Source organism: Macrotis lagotis, chromosome 1, assembly GCF_037893015.1.
Source record: "Macrotis lagotis isolate mMagLag1 chromosome 1, bilby.v1.9.chrom.fasta, whole genome shotgun sequence".
Classification (NCBI taxonomy): Eukaryota; Metazoa; Chordata; class Mammalia; order Peramelemorphia; family Peramelidae; genus Macrotis; species Macrotis lagotis.
In genome coordinates this window covers 270,219,774-270,236,225 of record NC_133658.1, presented here as the reverse complement: position 1 = coordinate 270,236,225, position 16,452 = coordinate 270,219,774, and the positions used below count along the sequence as shown (strand labels likewise).

The 16,452-nt window shown below is 36.7% G+C and overlaps 1 protein-coding gene and 1 pseudogene across 5 annotated transcripts in view; one reads left to right on the top strand and one right to left on the bottom strand.

Moving 5' to 3' along the window:
• The window catches only part of LOC141504975 (proteasomal ubiquitin receptor ADRM1), a 163,941-nt gene that overhangs the window by 66,989 nt on the left and 80,500 nt on the right, over positions 1-16,452 (bottom strand). The window lies entirely within an intron of this gene.
• LOC141516154 (small ribosomal subunit protein uS2 pseudogene) lies at positions 270-1,304 on the top strand (annotated as a pseudogene).

Below are 16,452 nucleotides of genomic sequence, written 5' to 3'. Positions count from 1 at the left end.
AGGGAAGCAAGATTGGGGGGAAAATTGTAAAACTCAAATAATATCTTTAATAAAAATAAAAAAATTTAAAAAACCAGAATCCTACAATATGCTGCTTACAAGAAACTCTCATTTGAAGCAGAGAAATACATATAGAGTAAAGGTAAAAGGTTGAGCAAAATCTATTTTGCTTCACCTGAAGTGAAAAAAGCAGGGGTACTAATCCTTAACTCAGACAAAGAAGCTGCAAATTAGATCTCATTAAAAGAGATAAGGAGCTTTCTGCGCTGCCCAGAAGAGGGGTCCATACGGCGTTGTTCACGGTTTCCGTCGTAACTTTCAAGGGAAACTTTCACAATGTCTGGAGCCCTGGATGTCTTGCAGATGAAGGAGGAGGATGTCCTCAAATTCCTCGCTGCGCGCACCCATTTGGGTGGCACCAATTTGGACTTCCAGATGGAACAGTATATCTACAAAAGGAAGAGTGACGGCATCTATATCATTAATTTGAAGAGAACTTGGGAAAAGCTTCTGCTGGCAGCTCGTGCCATTGTTGCCATTGAAAATCCAGCTGATGTTAGTGTCATCTCATCCAGGAACACTGGCCAGAGAGCTGTTCTGAAATTTGCTGCTGCCACTGGCGCCACACCTATTGCTGGACGCTTCACCCCGGGCACCTTCACTAACCAGATCCAGGCAGCTTTCAGGGAGCCTCGCCTCTTGGTGGTCACTGATCCTTATGCAGATCATCAGCCTTTGACTGAAGCATCATATGTTAACCTTCCAACCATTGCACTGTGCAACACAGACTCCCCACTTCGCTATGTGGACATTGCCATTCCATGTAACATCAAGGGAGCTCACTCAGTGGTTCGGATGTGGTGGATGCTGGCCCAAGAAGTCCTGCGGATGCGTGGTACAGTCTCCCGTGAGCACCGTGGGAGGTCATGCCTGATCTTTACTTCTACAGAGATCCAGAGGAGATTGAAAAGGAAGAGTAGGCCACAGCTGAGAAGGCAGTGACAAAGGAGGAATTTCAGGGTGAATGGACTGCACCTGCCCCAGAATTCACTGCTGCTCAGCCAGAGGTGGCTGATTGGTCTGAGGGCGTCCAGGTGCCATCTGTGCCCATTCAGTAGTTCCCTACTGAAGATTGGAGTGCTCAACCGGCTATACTGAGGACTGGTCTGCAGCTCCTACTGCTCAGGCCACTGAATGGGTAGGAACTACCACAGAGTGGTCCTAAGTTTTACCCAGATGCTCTAATAGTGTTGGAAAACTGCGGATGGAAAATAAACATTGGTTTCTTAACAAAAAAAAAAAAAAAAAAAGAGATAAGGAAGTTATATCCTCCCAAAAGGTACCATAGACAATGAAGCAATTTCAATACTAAATATGTATGCACAAAGTGGTATAGCATCCAAATTCTTAGAGAAGTTGAATAAGTCATAGGAAGATATAGACAGCAAAACTTTACTGGTGGGAGAACTCAACTTCCTGCTCTCAGATTTAGATAAATCTAACCATAAAATAAACAAGAAGGAAATTAAGGAGGTATATAGAATGTAAGAAAACCTAAACATGATAGACTTTTGGAGAAAACTGAATGAGGATATTAAGGCATATACTTTTTTTTCCTGCAGTACATAGCACTTACACAAAAATTGACCATGTATGTACTGGGGAATAAAAACCTAATAATCAGCCTGGGAGTCAGGAGTACCTGGTTCAAATCTGACCTGAGAGACTTAATAATTACCTAGCCATGTGGTCTTGGGCAAGCCACTTAACCCCATTGCCCTGAAAAATCTAAAAAAAAACCCCCAACCAAATAAAAAAAAAACCTAATAATCAAATGCTGAAAGGCAGAAATAGTATATACACCCTTCTCACATCATAATGCAATAAAAATCATGGGCAATGATGGGCCAAGGCAAGATAGACCTAAAACTAATTGGAAATGAAATAACCTCATTTATTTATTTATTTATTTTTGGGGGGGTTTGCAAGGCAAATGGGGTTAAGTGGCTTGCCCAAGGCCACACGGCTAGGTAATTATTAAGTGTCTGAGACCAGATTTGAACCCAGGTACTCCTGACTCCAGGGCCGGTGCTTTATCCACTACGCCACCTAGCTGCCCCAAATAACCTCATTTTAAAGAATGACTGGATCAAACAACAAATTATAAAAAAAGAATTAATGATTTCATCCTAGATAATGACAATAACAGGACAACATACCAAAACTTATGGGATACAACCAAGGCAGTTGTCAGGAGATATATTATATCTTTAAATGCTTACATGAATAAATTGGAGAAAGAGGAAATCATTGACCTCAACATACAACTAAAAAAATTAGAGAAAGAACAAATTAAAAACCCTCAATTAAATACCAAATTAGAAATTCTAAAAATGCAGAAATTAATAAAATCGAAAGCAAGGTAACTAGTAAACTAATAAATATAATCAAGAGCTGGTTTTATGAAAAACCAATAAAACTGATAAACCCATGGCTAATTTGATTAAAAAAAGAAAGTAGAAAACCAAATTGCTAGTATCTTATATGAAAAAGATGAACTCACCACCAATGAGGAAGAAATTAAAGTAACAATTCAGAATTATTTTGCCCAATTCTATGCCAATAAATTTGATAATCTCAGTGAAATGGATGAATATTACAAAAATATAAGTTGCTCAGGTTAAATGAAGAGGAAACTAAATACTTATATAACCCTATCTCAGAAAAAAGAAATTCAATAAACCATTTTTGAATTCCCTAAGAAAAAGTCTCTAGGCCCAGATGGATTCACAAGGGAATTCTATCAAACATTTAAGAAACAATTGGTTCCAATTCTATATAAATTCTTTGGCAAAATAGGTGAAGATGGAACTCTGCCTAACTCTTTCTGTGACACCAATATGGTGCTGATACCTAAACCAGGAAGAGTCAAAACAAAGAAAGAAAATTATAGACCTCTCTAATGAATATAGATGTAAAAATCTTTTTTTTAAAGAAAGATTTTATTTATTTTGAGTTTTATAATTTTACCCCTATTCTTGCTTCCCTCCTCCCACCCCTCACAGAAGGGAAGTCTGTTAGTCTTTACATTGTTTCCATGGTATACATTGATCTAAGTTGAATGTGATGAGAGAGAAATCATAACCTTAAGGAACAAAAATAAATTATAAGAGACAGTGAAATTACATAATAAGAAAACGGATTTTTTTTTCTAAATTAAAGGTAATAGTCTTTGATTTTTGTTTGAACTTCACAATTGTTTCTCTGGATACAGATGGTATTCTCCATCGCAAATAGCCCAAAATTGTCCCTGATTGTTGCACTGATGGAATGAGCAAGTTCATCAAGTTTGATCATCACCCCCATATGTTGCTGTTAGGGTGTATAATGTTTTTCTGGTTCTTCTCATCTTGCTCAGCATCAGTTCATGCAAACCCTTTCAGGCTTCTCTGAACTCCCATCCCTCATGGTTTCTAATAGAATAATAGTTTTCCGTAACATACATATACCACAATTTGTTTAGCCATTCCCCAACTGATAGACATTCACTCAATTTCCAATACTTTCCCACTCCAGACAAGGCTGCTATGAATATTTTTGTACAAGTGATGATTTTACCCTTTTTCACAATCTCTTCAGGGTATAGACCCAGTTGTGGTAATGCTGGATAAGAGGGTATGCACATTTTTGTTTCCCTTTGGGCATAATTCCAAATTGCTCTCCAGAAAGGTTGGATGAGTTCACAGCTCCAGCAACAATGTAGATGCAAAAATCTTAAATAAAATCTTAGCAAAGAGATTACTGCAATATATCACTAGGATAATAGACCATGACCAAGAAGGATTTATCTCAGGAATGCAAGGTTGGTTCAATATTAGGAAAACTGTTAATTAACTATATCAGTAACAAACCTATCAGAAATCATATGATTATGAATAGATGCCGAAAAAGTCTTTGACAAAATAAAGCACCCATTCTGACCAAATAACACTAGAGTGTAGGGATAAATAGATTTAAATAAGGAATAATGGACTCCTTAGAATGATAAGCAGTATCTATCTAAAACCATCAACAAGCATTATATGCTATGGTTGATAGGCTAGAGGCATTCCCAATAAGATCAGGGATGAAAAAAGGATGCCTGTTATCACCACTACTATTCAATATTGTGTTGGAAATGTTAGCTTCAGCAATAAGAGAAAAAGAAATAGAAGGAATTAGAATTGGGAAGGAAGAAACAAAATTCTCACTCTGCAGATGACATGATGGTATACCTAGATAGTCCTAAAAAATCATCTAAAAAACTACTGGAAACAATTAGCAACTTTAGCAAAGTTGCAAGATACAGAAATCCTCAGCATTTCTATATGTTACTAGCAGGATACAGCAGCAAGAGCTAGAAAGATAAATCCCATTCAAAGTAACTTCAGACAGTATAAAAATACTTGGGAGTATACCTACCAAGGCCACTTCTCACACAAATAAAATCAGATTTAAATAACTGGGCAAATATTAAGTGCTCATGGATAGGCTGAGCTAATATAATAAAAATGATAATTCTACTTAAATTAAACTTTTTATTTAATGCCTTACCAATCAAAATTCCAAAAAAAAAATACTTTAATGAGAAAAAAAAACTGTAAGTAAATTCATATGGAGAAATAAAAAATCAAGAATTTCCAGGGATTTAATGAAAAAAAAATGCAAAAGAAGGTGGCTTATCCCTACCAGATCTAAAATATATTATAAAGCATCAGTCATCAAAACTGTCTGGTATTGGCTAAAAAATAGAGTGGAGGATCAGTGGAATAGACTAGGTGCAAAAGACATAGGAGGAAATGATTACAGTAATCTGTTGTTTGATAAACCCAGAATCCAGCTTCTGAGATAATAACTCTCCCTTTGATTAAAAACTGTTGGGAAAATTGAAAGTTAGTATGGCAGAAACTTGGGTTAGATCAACATCTCACACCCTATACCAAGGTAAGATCAAAGTGAGTACAGGATTTAGACATAAAAGAAACTATAAGCAAACTAGGAGATCAAGAAATAGTTTTCCTGTCAGAACTATGGAAAGGGAAGCAGTATATGACCAAGCATGAGAGGGAGATCATTAAAAACCAAACTAGATAATTTTGATTACATTAAATTAAAAGGCTTTTGCACAAACAAAACCAATGCAACCAAGATCAAAAGAAATGTAGTAAATTGGGAAACATTTTTTACAACTAGTATTTCTGAAAAAGAACTGAGTCAAATTTAAATGTGGATGGGTAATTCACCCATTCTTTAATTTTTGATTTAACTTTTTTAATTTTAATTTAATTTTAATTTAATTTTAATTTTTCAACTTAATTTTTAATTTTTTAAGTTTAATTTTAATTTTTTAATCCCATTCTTTTTTTAAATTTAAGGCAATGGGGTTCAGAGCGACTTGCCCAAGGTCACACAGCTAGGCAGTTATTAAGTATCTGAGGCTTGATTTGAACTCAGGTCCTGACTCCAAGGCCAGTGCTCTATCCACTGTGCACCTAAGTCAACTTTATAAAAAAAAAAAAACAAGTCATTCCCCAATATGCAGAGGCATACTGCAGAGTCAATTTATAGATGAAGAAATCAAAACAATCCAAAGTCATATGAAAAATTGCTCTAAATTATTACTTATTAGAGAAATGCAAATTAAAGCATCTCTGAGGTACCACCTCACACCTCTCAGAATGGCCAGTATGATCAGAAAAGTAATGATCACTGTAGGAAGGGATGTGGGAAATCTGGGACACTTATGTATTTTGGTGGAGCTGTGATCTCATACAACATTTCTAGAGAGCAATTTGGAATTATGCCCAAAGGGAAATAAAAATGTGCAAACCCTTTGATCCAGTAATACCATTACTGGTCTATACCCTTGAAGAGATCATGAAAAAGGGTAAAAACATCACTTGTACAAAAATATTCATAGCAGCCTTGTCTGGAGTGGGAAAGTATTGGAAATTGAGTGAATATCCATCAATTGGGGAATGGCTAAATAAATTGTGGTATATGTATGTTATGGGAAACTATTATTCTATTAGAAACCATGAGGGATGGGAGTTCAGAGAAGCCTGAAAGGGTTTGCATGAACTGATGCTGAGCAAGATGAGAAGAACCAGAAGAACACTGTACACCCTAATAGCAACTTTAGGGTTGATGTTCAATCCTTGCTCCTTCCATCAGTGAAACAACCTGAGACAGTTTTGCAGTATATGTAATGGAGAATACCACCTGTATCCAAAGAAAGAATTGTGGAGTTTAAACAAAGATCAGACTATTACCTTTAATTTTTTAAAAAAAAAGGTATCTTATTATGTAATTTTGCTATCTCTTATTTTTTCCTTAAGTATAGAATTTCTCTTTCAACACATTCAATTTTTTTTTTAGTTTTTTTTGCAAGGCAATGCAGTTAAGTGGCTTACCCAAGGCCACACAACTAGGTAATTATTAAGTGTCTGAAGTCACATTTGAACTCAGGTAACTGACTCCAGGGCAGGTACTACATCCACTATACCACCTAGCTGCCCCCAACACATTCAATTTTGATCATAGCATGGAAACAATGTAAAGTCTATCAGACTGTCTTCTCTGGGGTGGGGGAAGAGAAGTTAAGATTGGGGGAAAATTGTAAAATTCAAAAAAAATTCTTAACAATAAAAATAAAATTATGTCTGAAGTCGGGAGGTAAAAAACAGAATTAATAACCAAAAAAAATCTTCTAGTGATGGAGACACCCAAAACTCAAAAATAAAGAGAATCATTATGAAACATCTACAAGCAAAGCCTCACAGAAAAACACAGCTCAGGCACAAACTCAACTAGTTCCTGAAAAACATTAATTTTTTAATTAATTTTTTAAAAAAATTTTTATTTTTTCCCAATTTAATATGCTTCAATCTGTATTCAGCCTTGATCAGTTTTTTCCTCCGGCAGTAAACAGAATTTTCATCATAAATCCTTTGGAATTGTCTTGGATCACTGTTTGTTGAGAATAACTAAGTCACAGTCAATCATTGTATAGTACTGGGGTTATTGTATACAATATTCTCCTGGTTCTGTTCACTTCACTTCACTTCACTTCACTTCACTTAGAATCACTTTATATAAAGATTTCCAGGTTTTCTGAAATCATATTATCTGTAATTTCTTATAGTAAAACCATTATTTCATTATAATCATATACTACAACTTGCTCAACCATTTCCCAATTGATGACATGCCCTAAATTTCCAATTCTCTGCAACTACAAAAAGAGGTGCAATAAATATTTCCACCCCTTTTTGGATCTCTTTGGGATAAAGATTTAGAAGTGGTATTGGTGGATCAAAGGGTTGCACCATTTTATAGCCCTTTGGGCATAATACTAACTTTTTCTCCAGAAAGGAGGCATCAGTTCACAAGCCCACCAGTACTGCTTTAGTAAGCCAATTTTCCTAAATTCCCTCCAACAGGTACCAATTTCTTTTTCTGTCTCATGAGACAATCTGATAGGTATGAGGTGATAACTGAAAAGCTTCTTTCCATTTCTCTAGTCAACAGTGATCCAGATCATTTTTTCTCATACTATATATAGTTTTGATTTTCTTCATCTGCAGATTGTCTATTCATATCCTTTGGTCACTTATCAATTAGGGAATTACTTGTATTCAAGTAAATTTTAATCAGTTTTCTGTATTTGAGAAATGAAGTCTTTATCGGAGAAACCTGCTATGAAATTGTTTCCCAGCTTTCTGCTTTCCTTCTTACCTTGGATGCAATAGTTTTCCTTGTGTAAACCTTTTTAATTTAACATAATCATCTATTTTATATTTCATAATGATCTCTATTTCTTATTTGGTCATTAAATTTTTCCCTTCTCCATAGATATGACAGGAAAATTATTCCTTGTTCTCATGATTTTGTTTTGGTATCACCCTTTATGTCTAAATCAGTTATCTATTTTGACTTTATCTTGGTCTATGCTGGTATATCTTACTCTATACCTAATTTCTGTTCTACTATTTTTCAGTTTTCTCAACAGTTTCTGTCAAATAACAAGTTCCTATTCCGGTTTTTTTTTTTCTTTAGGTTTTTGCTAGGCAATAGGTTTAAGTGGCCTGCCCAAGGTCACACAGCTAGGTAATTATTAAGTGTCTGAGACCGGATTTGAACCCAGGCACTCCTGACTCCAGGGCTGGTGCTTTATCCACTGCGCCACCTAGCTGCCCCAGGAGTTCCTATTCCAAAAGCTTGGCACTTTAGATTTCTCCAACCCTACATTATTATGATCATTTATTAGTGTGTATTATGTACCTAATCTATTCCATTAATCTACCACTTATTTCTTATCCTATACCAGACTGCTTTAATGTTTACTACTTTATAAATTTGAGATCTGGTATGGTTAGGCTACCTTCCTTCCCATTTTTTCCCATTAATTCCCTTAAATTCTTGACCTTTTGTTCTTCTAGATGAATTTTGCTACTATTTTTCTAGCCCTACAAAATATTTTTTGGCAGTCTGATTGGTAAGGCATTAAATAAATAGGTATTAATTTAAATAAAATTGTCATTTTTATTATACTGGCTCAGGTTACTCAACTGACATTTCCCCAATTGTTTAAATATGCTCTTATTTGAATAAAAATGGTTTATAATTATGTTTATATAGTTCTTAGGTTTGACATCCAAGTATTTTAAGTTATCTACAGTTATTTTAAAAGGAATTTCTCTGTCTCTTGCTGCTAGACTTTGCTTATGATATACAGAAATGCTGGTGATTTGGGTGGGTTTATTTTATATCCTGCAATTTTGCTAAAATTAATAATTCTTTCAACTGGGTTTTCAGTGGATTCTCTAAGTACATAATCATATCATCTGTAAAGAATGATAATTTTGTTTCCTCATTGCCTACTCTAATTCCTTCAATTCCTTTTTCTACTCTTACTGCTATAGCTAACATTTCTAGTACAGTATTAAATAATAGTGATAATAATGAGCATCCTTGCTTCACCCTGAGGTTAACTGGCAAGTCTTCCACCTTATCCTCATTACAGAAAATGCTTGCTAATTGTTTTAGATGGATTCAACTTGTCATTTTAAGGAAAATTTCATTTATTCATATGCTACCTAGTGTTTTTTTAACAAGAATGGGTATTGTATTTTGTCAAAAGTTTTTTTTTCTATATCTATTAAGATAATGATTTACTGGTTTTGTTACTAATATGGACATTCACACTGATACTTCTATTATCAAACCAGTCCTGCATTTTTGTTGTAAATCTCATCTAGTCATTGTGTATGATCCTTGTGATACACTGCTATAATCTCCCTGATAGTATTTTATTTAAAATTTTGGCTTCAATTTCATTAATCTGTAGTCTGTAATTTTCTTTCTGTTTTTGTTCTTCTTGGTTTAGGTCCCATATTTGTGTCATGAAAAGAATTTGGTAGACACTTTCTTTGCCTCTTTTTTTATTTTTTTATTTTAGTTTTTGCAAGGCAATGGGGTTAAGTGGCTTGCTCAAGACCACACAGTTAGGTAATTATTAAGTGTCTGAGGCTGGATTTGAACTCAGGTACTCCTGACTCCAAGGCCAGTGCTCTATCCACTGAGCCACCTAGCCACTCCCCTTTGCCTATTTTTTGACATTAGCTTGCACAACATTGTAATTAAATGTTCTTTAAGTGTTTAGTAGAATTCATTTGTAAATCAATCTGGCTGTAGGGGATTTTTTCCTTAGGGGATTCATAGATGGTTTATTCAATTTCTTTTTCTAAAATGGGGTCAAGTAGTCTATTTCCTCTTCTGTTAATCTGGGCAATTTATATTTTTAATATTCAAACATTTCACTTAGATTTTTAGATTTATTGGCATATATAATTGGGAAATATGGCTCTCAATAATTGTTTCAATTTCCTTTTCACTGGTGGTGAATTCACTTTTCATTTTTGATACTTATAATTTGGTTTTCTTATTTTAAATAAAATTGACCACACATCAATTCCATTTTTTCCATAAAATTAGCAGTTAGTTTTATTTATTAGTTTAATGAGTTGATTTTTCACTTTCAATTTTTTAAATCTCTCATTTTCAGGATCTCCAATTTGCTGTGTAATGAGGGATTTGTTCTGTTCCTAGTTTCGTTTTATTTTCTTGAGTTGCACGCTCAATTCATTGATCTGCTCTTTATTTTATTCATGCAAGCATTTAGAGATCTAATTTTTCCCCTAACTGCTTTGGCTGATCCCCATAACTTTTTGTATATTGTCTCATTGTTGTCCTTCCTATCAACTGTTTCAACAATTTGTTCTTTCACCCACTCATTCTATAGGATTAGATTACTTAGTTTCCAATTAATTTTTAATCTGTCTTTCCACAGGCCTTTCATTGAATGGAATTCTTACTGCACCAAATTCTGGAAAGGATTAATTTAATATTTCTGCTATTTTTGCATGTGATTGTGAGATTTTTATGCCCTAAAAACATGGTCAATGTATAAGATGAACCTTAATTTTGGGACCCAAAATTAAAAAAAAAATGTATTACTGAATTCAAGTTGTATTCATCATAAAATTCAATCATCTCATCACTGTCAAAACTACCATCCATGAGCTTGTCTTCCATCTATGTTTGATGACAAATCACTGTCTTAGGAGAGGCTCTGACTGCTCTCCTGCCTGTAATCTGGTCTGTGGTAGATCACAAGCTCTCCCTGGGCAAGTCTGGTACATGGACATATGCTCAGTCCATTCCATTTCATCAACCTGAATGAAGCACCATTTGTGTCTTTTTTTTTTGCAAGGCAAACGGGGTTAAGTGGCTTGCCCAAGGCCACACAGCTAGGTAATTATTAAGTGTCTGAGACTGGATTTGAACCCGGGTACTCCTGACCCCAGGGCCGGTGCTTTATCCACTACGCCACCTAGCCGCCCCTTGTGTCCTCCTTTGAAAACTTCTTTTTCATCATCAATTCTTCTTGCCTCATTCTGAACCATTTTTGTGGACAAAGGAATTCCAATGGCCCTTTGCTCTTCCATCCATATCTTCAATTCCCTCTCTAAATCAGACCACTTTGCTGACTTGCCTCTCATGGTCTTCTTCTGCCACGGCGTTTTTTAGTGGGGTTTCTTCTTCCTTGGAGACAGTCTTGGCTTGTTTTATCAGTTGGAGGAGGACCAACTCCTCCAACATCCTGTTCAACAGCACAATTTCCATTCACTTTTGCAACTGGATCACTCTGAACCTGAATTCAATACTGTACAAAAATCTTTTGAGTCATTTCCCGGGAAAAATGCGGCAAAACTTAACCTAATATACTGGTAACAAATGCTAAACAATGAGCTCAAAGAAAACAAGCACAAGAAAGCAAGAAATGCAAGTAAAAAAATGTACAACCACTGTATAAGATGCTCCCAGGTTTTAGACCCCAAGTTTTTCAAAATTGGGTGTGTCTTATACTTGGGGAAATATGGTATATTTCTTTCCGTTTCCATTCAATTTTCTCAAAAGATCTATCATATTTAATTTCTCTAAAATTCTATTCACTTCTTTAACTTCTTGTTTATTTTTTGGTTCATCTAGTTTTGAGAGGAAAAAGTTAAGATCCCTCTCTAATATAATTTTATTATCTATTTCCTCCTGGAACTCATTTAACTTCTTTAAAAATGTGGATGCTATATCATTTAGTGCATTTATTTGTTACTTCATTATCTATGACAACTTTTAGCAACTGTAGTTTCTATATCTTTTTTAATCAGATGTATTTTTGCTTTTGCTTTTTTTGAGATCATGATTGTTATACCCTTGCTTTTTGTACTTCAGCTGAAGCAAAATAGATCTAGCCTCTCACCTTTATTCTGTGAGTGTTTCTCTGCTTCAAATGAGTTTCTTGTACACAACATATTGTGGATTCTAGTTTTCAATCCACTCTGCTATTTCCATTTTATGAGTTTATCCCATTCACATTAACAATGAGTACCATCTCCTTTCATCCTGTTTTTCCATTTCTCACTCACCCCTTTCATGCTGTACTTCTGTTTCTGGCCACCACCTCCCCCAGTTCATTTTCCCTCAAATCATTACCCCACCTTCTCTATTTCCCTCCCTTCCTACCTTCCAATAGGGTTAAGATCTAGTTCTATATCCAACTGCATGTGTATGTTTTTTCCTCTATAAGTTAATTCTACTGAGAATAAGGTTCTTCTAGTCTCATCTACCAAATCCCACCCATCTTTCCCTACATGTCTTTTTTGTTTCTTCATAAGAGAATATTTACCCCATTCAATCTCTCCCTCCCTTCTCCTAATATAATCTTTTTTCTAACTCTTTTTTTTGATAGCATCCCATCTATGTTAACATACCCACACCTTCTGTCTGTATATATTCCTTTGAACTGCCCTTAAGAGTTACAAAGAGTATCTTCTCATTTAGGGATGTCAACAGTTTAACCTTACTGAATCTCTTATGATTTTTCTTTCTTGTTTATTTACATATGCTTCTCCTGAGTCTTGTACCTTAATGTTGGAATTATTTTGTCTGGCTGCTTGTAGTATTTTCTTCTTGTCCTAGGAGCTCTGGAATTTAGCTATAATATTCCTGAGAGCTTTCAATTAAGAATCTCTTTCTGTAGGCAATCAATGGACACTTTCTATTGTGTTACTTTTGCAAGGCAATACGGTTAAGTGACTTGTCCAAGGTCACACAACTAAGTAGGTATTAAGTGTCTCAGTCAGATTTTGAACTCAGGTCCTCCTGACTCCAGGATCAGTGCTCTATCTACTGTAGCTGCCCCAATGGATACTTTCAATTTCTATTTTGCCCTCTGGTTCTAGTATATCAGAACAATTTTTCTCAATAATTTCTAGAAAGATAGTGTCCAGGTCCCTTTTTTTTGTTAATCATTGTTTTTAAGTAGAGTAATAATTCTTAAATTATCCCTCCTGAATCTATTTTCAAGGTGAGTTATTTTTCTTTTTTTTTGCCTTGTTTTTATATCACCTTTATTTTTTCATTTATTTATTTTTATATTTAATATTTATTCTCATTTTGTACAAATAATGTGTTTTTATACATTAATAAAATATTCTTGTTTAAGAGAAAAACATTAAAATTAAAAAAATAATAGTAATAATTGTAGGTATGGCCAGGTGGTGCAATGGATGGAGCACCAGCCCTGAAGCCATGAGCACCTGAGCACACATCCGGCCCCGTACACCCAGCAATCTCCCAGCTGTGTGACATGCAAGCCACCCCAACCCCACTGCCCTGCAAAAACCAAAAAAAGAGAAAAAAAAAAAAGACCTAAAATAAAATAAAATAGTAGTAATAATAGTAGGGGCGGCTGGGTGAGAGACAGAGCACTGGCCCTTGAGCTAGGAGCACTCAGGTCCAAATCCAGTCTCAGACATCCAGCGATCACCCTGCTATGTGGCCCCAGGCAGGCCACCAAGTCCCATTTAACCTGCACCCTCTCAAAATAATAATAATTAAAAATGTGCTTCAGTCTTTGTTCCAATACCAACAACTCTGTTGCAGGTGGATCACATTCTTTATGATAAGCCCATCGCAAAAGTTACTTCCATATTTTTCCACCACTGCCATTGCAGATCACAACTCCCTCCTTTTGTATTTCTCCACTACCATGTACTATATTTTCTCTCTCCTTTCACTATGACTCTGTAGGGTGGCTGAGTGGCGCAGCAGACAGATCCCTGGCCCTGGGGTCAAGAGGCCCCAAGCCCCCATACCAACCCTTAGGCCCAGGATCCACATGGCTCTATGGCCCCAGACAGGCCTTCCAATCCCAGCCCCTTGCAAGAAGTAAAAAAGAAAATGTGTTATATCTGACCACTCTCCCCCCATGGTCCATCCTCTCCTCCTTCATTCACATCAACACCTCTTCCCCCTGCTCCCCCCCTCCTTCTTACTCCAGATGTCTATACTCCACTGAGTATATATGCTGTTTCCTCTCCTAGCCATCTCTGATGAGAGCGAAGATTCCCTCACTCCCCCTTGCCTTCCCCCACTTCCATATCATTGCAATAGCTCATTGTAATAAAGAAAAATCTTGTTATATGAAATATCTTGACCTGTTCCCCCTCTCCTTTTTCTTTCACCCTTTTCATTTCCCTTTTTTCTATTGACTCCATTTTTACACCATATTTTATCTTCAAATACAGCTTTCTACTGTGCTTCAACTATAAAGGTTCCCTCTACTTGCTCTATTAACTGAGAAGGTTCATATGAATATTATCAGTGTCATTTTCTATACAGGAATACATGTAGTTCATCATCATTAAGTCCCTCATATTTTCCCCTTCTCCTCCAATCTCTATGTTTCACCTGAGTCCTGTACTTGAAGATCAAACCTTCTGTTCAGTTCTGGCCATTCTAACAAGAACATCTGAAATTGCCCTGGTTCACTGAAAGTCCATCTTCTTCCCTGGAAGAGGACATTCAGTTTTGCTGGGTAGTTGGTTCCCAATTGCATTCTAAGCTCTTTTACTTTCTGGTATAATATATTCCAAGCCCTATGCGCTTTTTTATCTTTGTTTTGTTTTTTAGGTTTTTGCAAGGCAAATAGGGTTAAGTGGCTTGTCCAAGGCCACACAGCTAGGTAATTATTAAGTGGCTGAGACCAAATTTGAACCCAGGTACTCCTGACTCCAGGGCCGGTGCTTTATCCACTGTGCCACCTAGCTTCCCCAGCCTATGAGCTTTTAATGTAGTTGCTGTTAAGTCCTGTGTGATCCTGACTACAGCTCCACGATATTTGAATTGTGTCCTTCTGGTTGCTTGTAATATTTTCTCTTTGACTTGGGAGTTCTGGAATTTGGCTATAATATTCCTAGAGGTTTTTTGGGGGGATCTTTTTCTTGGGGGAATCGGTAGATTCTCTCCATTTCTATTCCGCCCTCTGCTTCTAGGATATCAGGGTAATTTTCCTGTAGTAATTCTTTGAAAATGATGTAAAGGCTCTTTTCCTGATCATGACTTTCAGGTATTCCAATAATTTTTAAATTATCTTTCCTAAATGTTTTCCATATCAGTTGTTTTTTCAATGAGATTGTTTCATATTTTCTTCTAATTTTTCGTTTTTTTGGTTTTGAAGCATTGAGTCCTGATTTCTCATAAATTCATCAATCTCCCTCACTTCTATTCTTTGTCTGAAGGATTAGTTTTCCACAGAGGCTTTTCTTATCTCTTTTTCCATCTGGCCAATTTTGCTTTTTAAAGCATTCTTCTCCTCAATAACTTATCCATTTGACCTATGCTGGTTTTTAGCATGCTATTTTTCTTCAGCATTTTTTTGGATTTCTTTGACTAAGCTGCTGACTTCATTTTCATGTTTTTCTGCATCTCTCTCCTTTCTTTTCCCAGTTTTCCTTCTAACTCCCTCATTCGATTTTCAAAGTCTTTTTTGAGCTCTGTCATAGCCTGAGCCCAATTTCTGTTTTTTCATGGAGTCTGTAGATGCAGGAGCTTGTGCTTCCTCATCTTCAGACTGAGTATTTTGATCCTTCTTAGGCTCACAGGCAAAATATTTCTCAATGGTGTTCCTCTTTTTTCTCTGCTTGCTCATTTTCCCAGCCTAATCCTGTTTGGGGGGTGCTTCCTGAGCTTTTGGGACACTCCCACAAGGATTTCAGTGTGTGAGGCTCTGTCCTCCTTCCTGGTCTGTAAATGACCATATGCGCCCCCTTCTGCCATGGGGCTGAGGTGGGGGGGCGCTACTGTTCTATGGGGGGCCTAGACTGGGATCAGGATCTGAATGTGGTCAGAGCCCCAGTGTCCTGTTTCAGGAGCAGAGCTCTGCGGTCTCTCTCTCTCTTCACTCCCCTCCCTAGGGTTCAATGGGCTCATGCCCTCGGGGCTCCTGTTTACAGGCTCTGCCTGCTTCTCTGTTTCCTGGATCTGGGCTGTGGTGGCCAAGCTGCTCTCTGTGTGCCCTGAGGGCTGGGCTTCACATGCTCATTCTGGCAGAAGTCCCCCCCTTCCCCCAATTTGTGCCCGGTACTCCCCCGGGCATAGGTCAGGAAACTCCCCCGCTGCTGTGAGCTCCCAGCACCCTGGGGCTGCCTCTGGGAAGCTGAAGTTCTTTCACTCTGGCGGGCCACCCCTCTAACCCTGGGGAGCAGAGCCTTTCTGCTCTTTTCCAGGTTACCTTGAGTAGGAACACTGCCTCACTGGGTTCCTCTGTGGGTTCGGTCTCTCGAAAAAAAGATTTATGAGAAAGCGCCTAAGACATGATCAGTTTTTGTCGCCATCTTGCCTCCGCCCCGCCTCACCTTTACTCCTTATTTTTCTAATAGTATTTTTTCACGTGTTCTTGTATTTTTTCATTCTCTTAACTTGTTTCTTGATGTCTTAAGGAGTCATTGGTTTTAATTTGCCCAAATGTGATTTTTTTTTAAGGAATGATTTTCTTCAGTGATCTTTCAT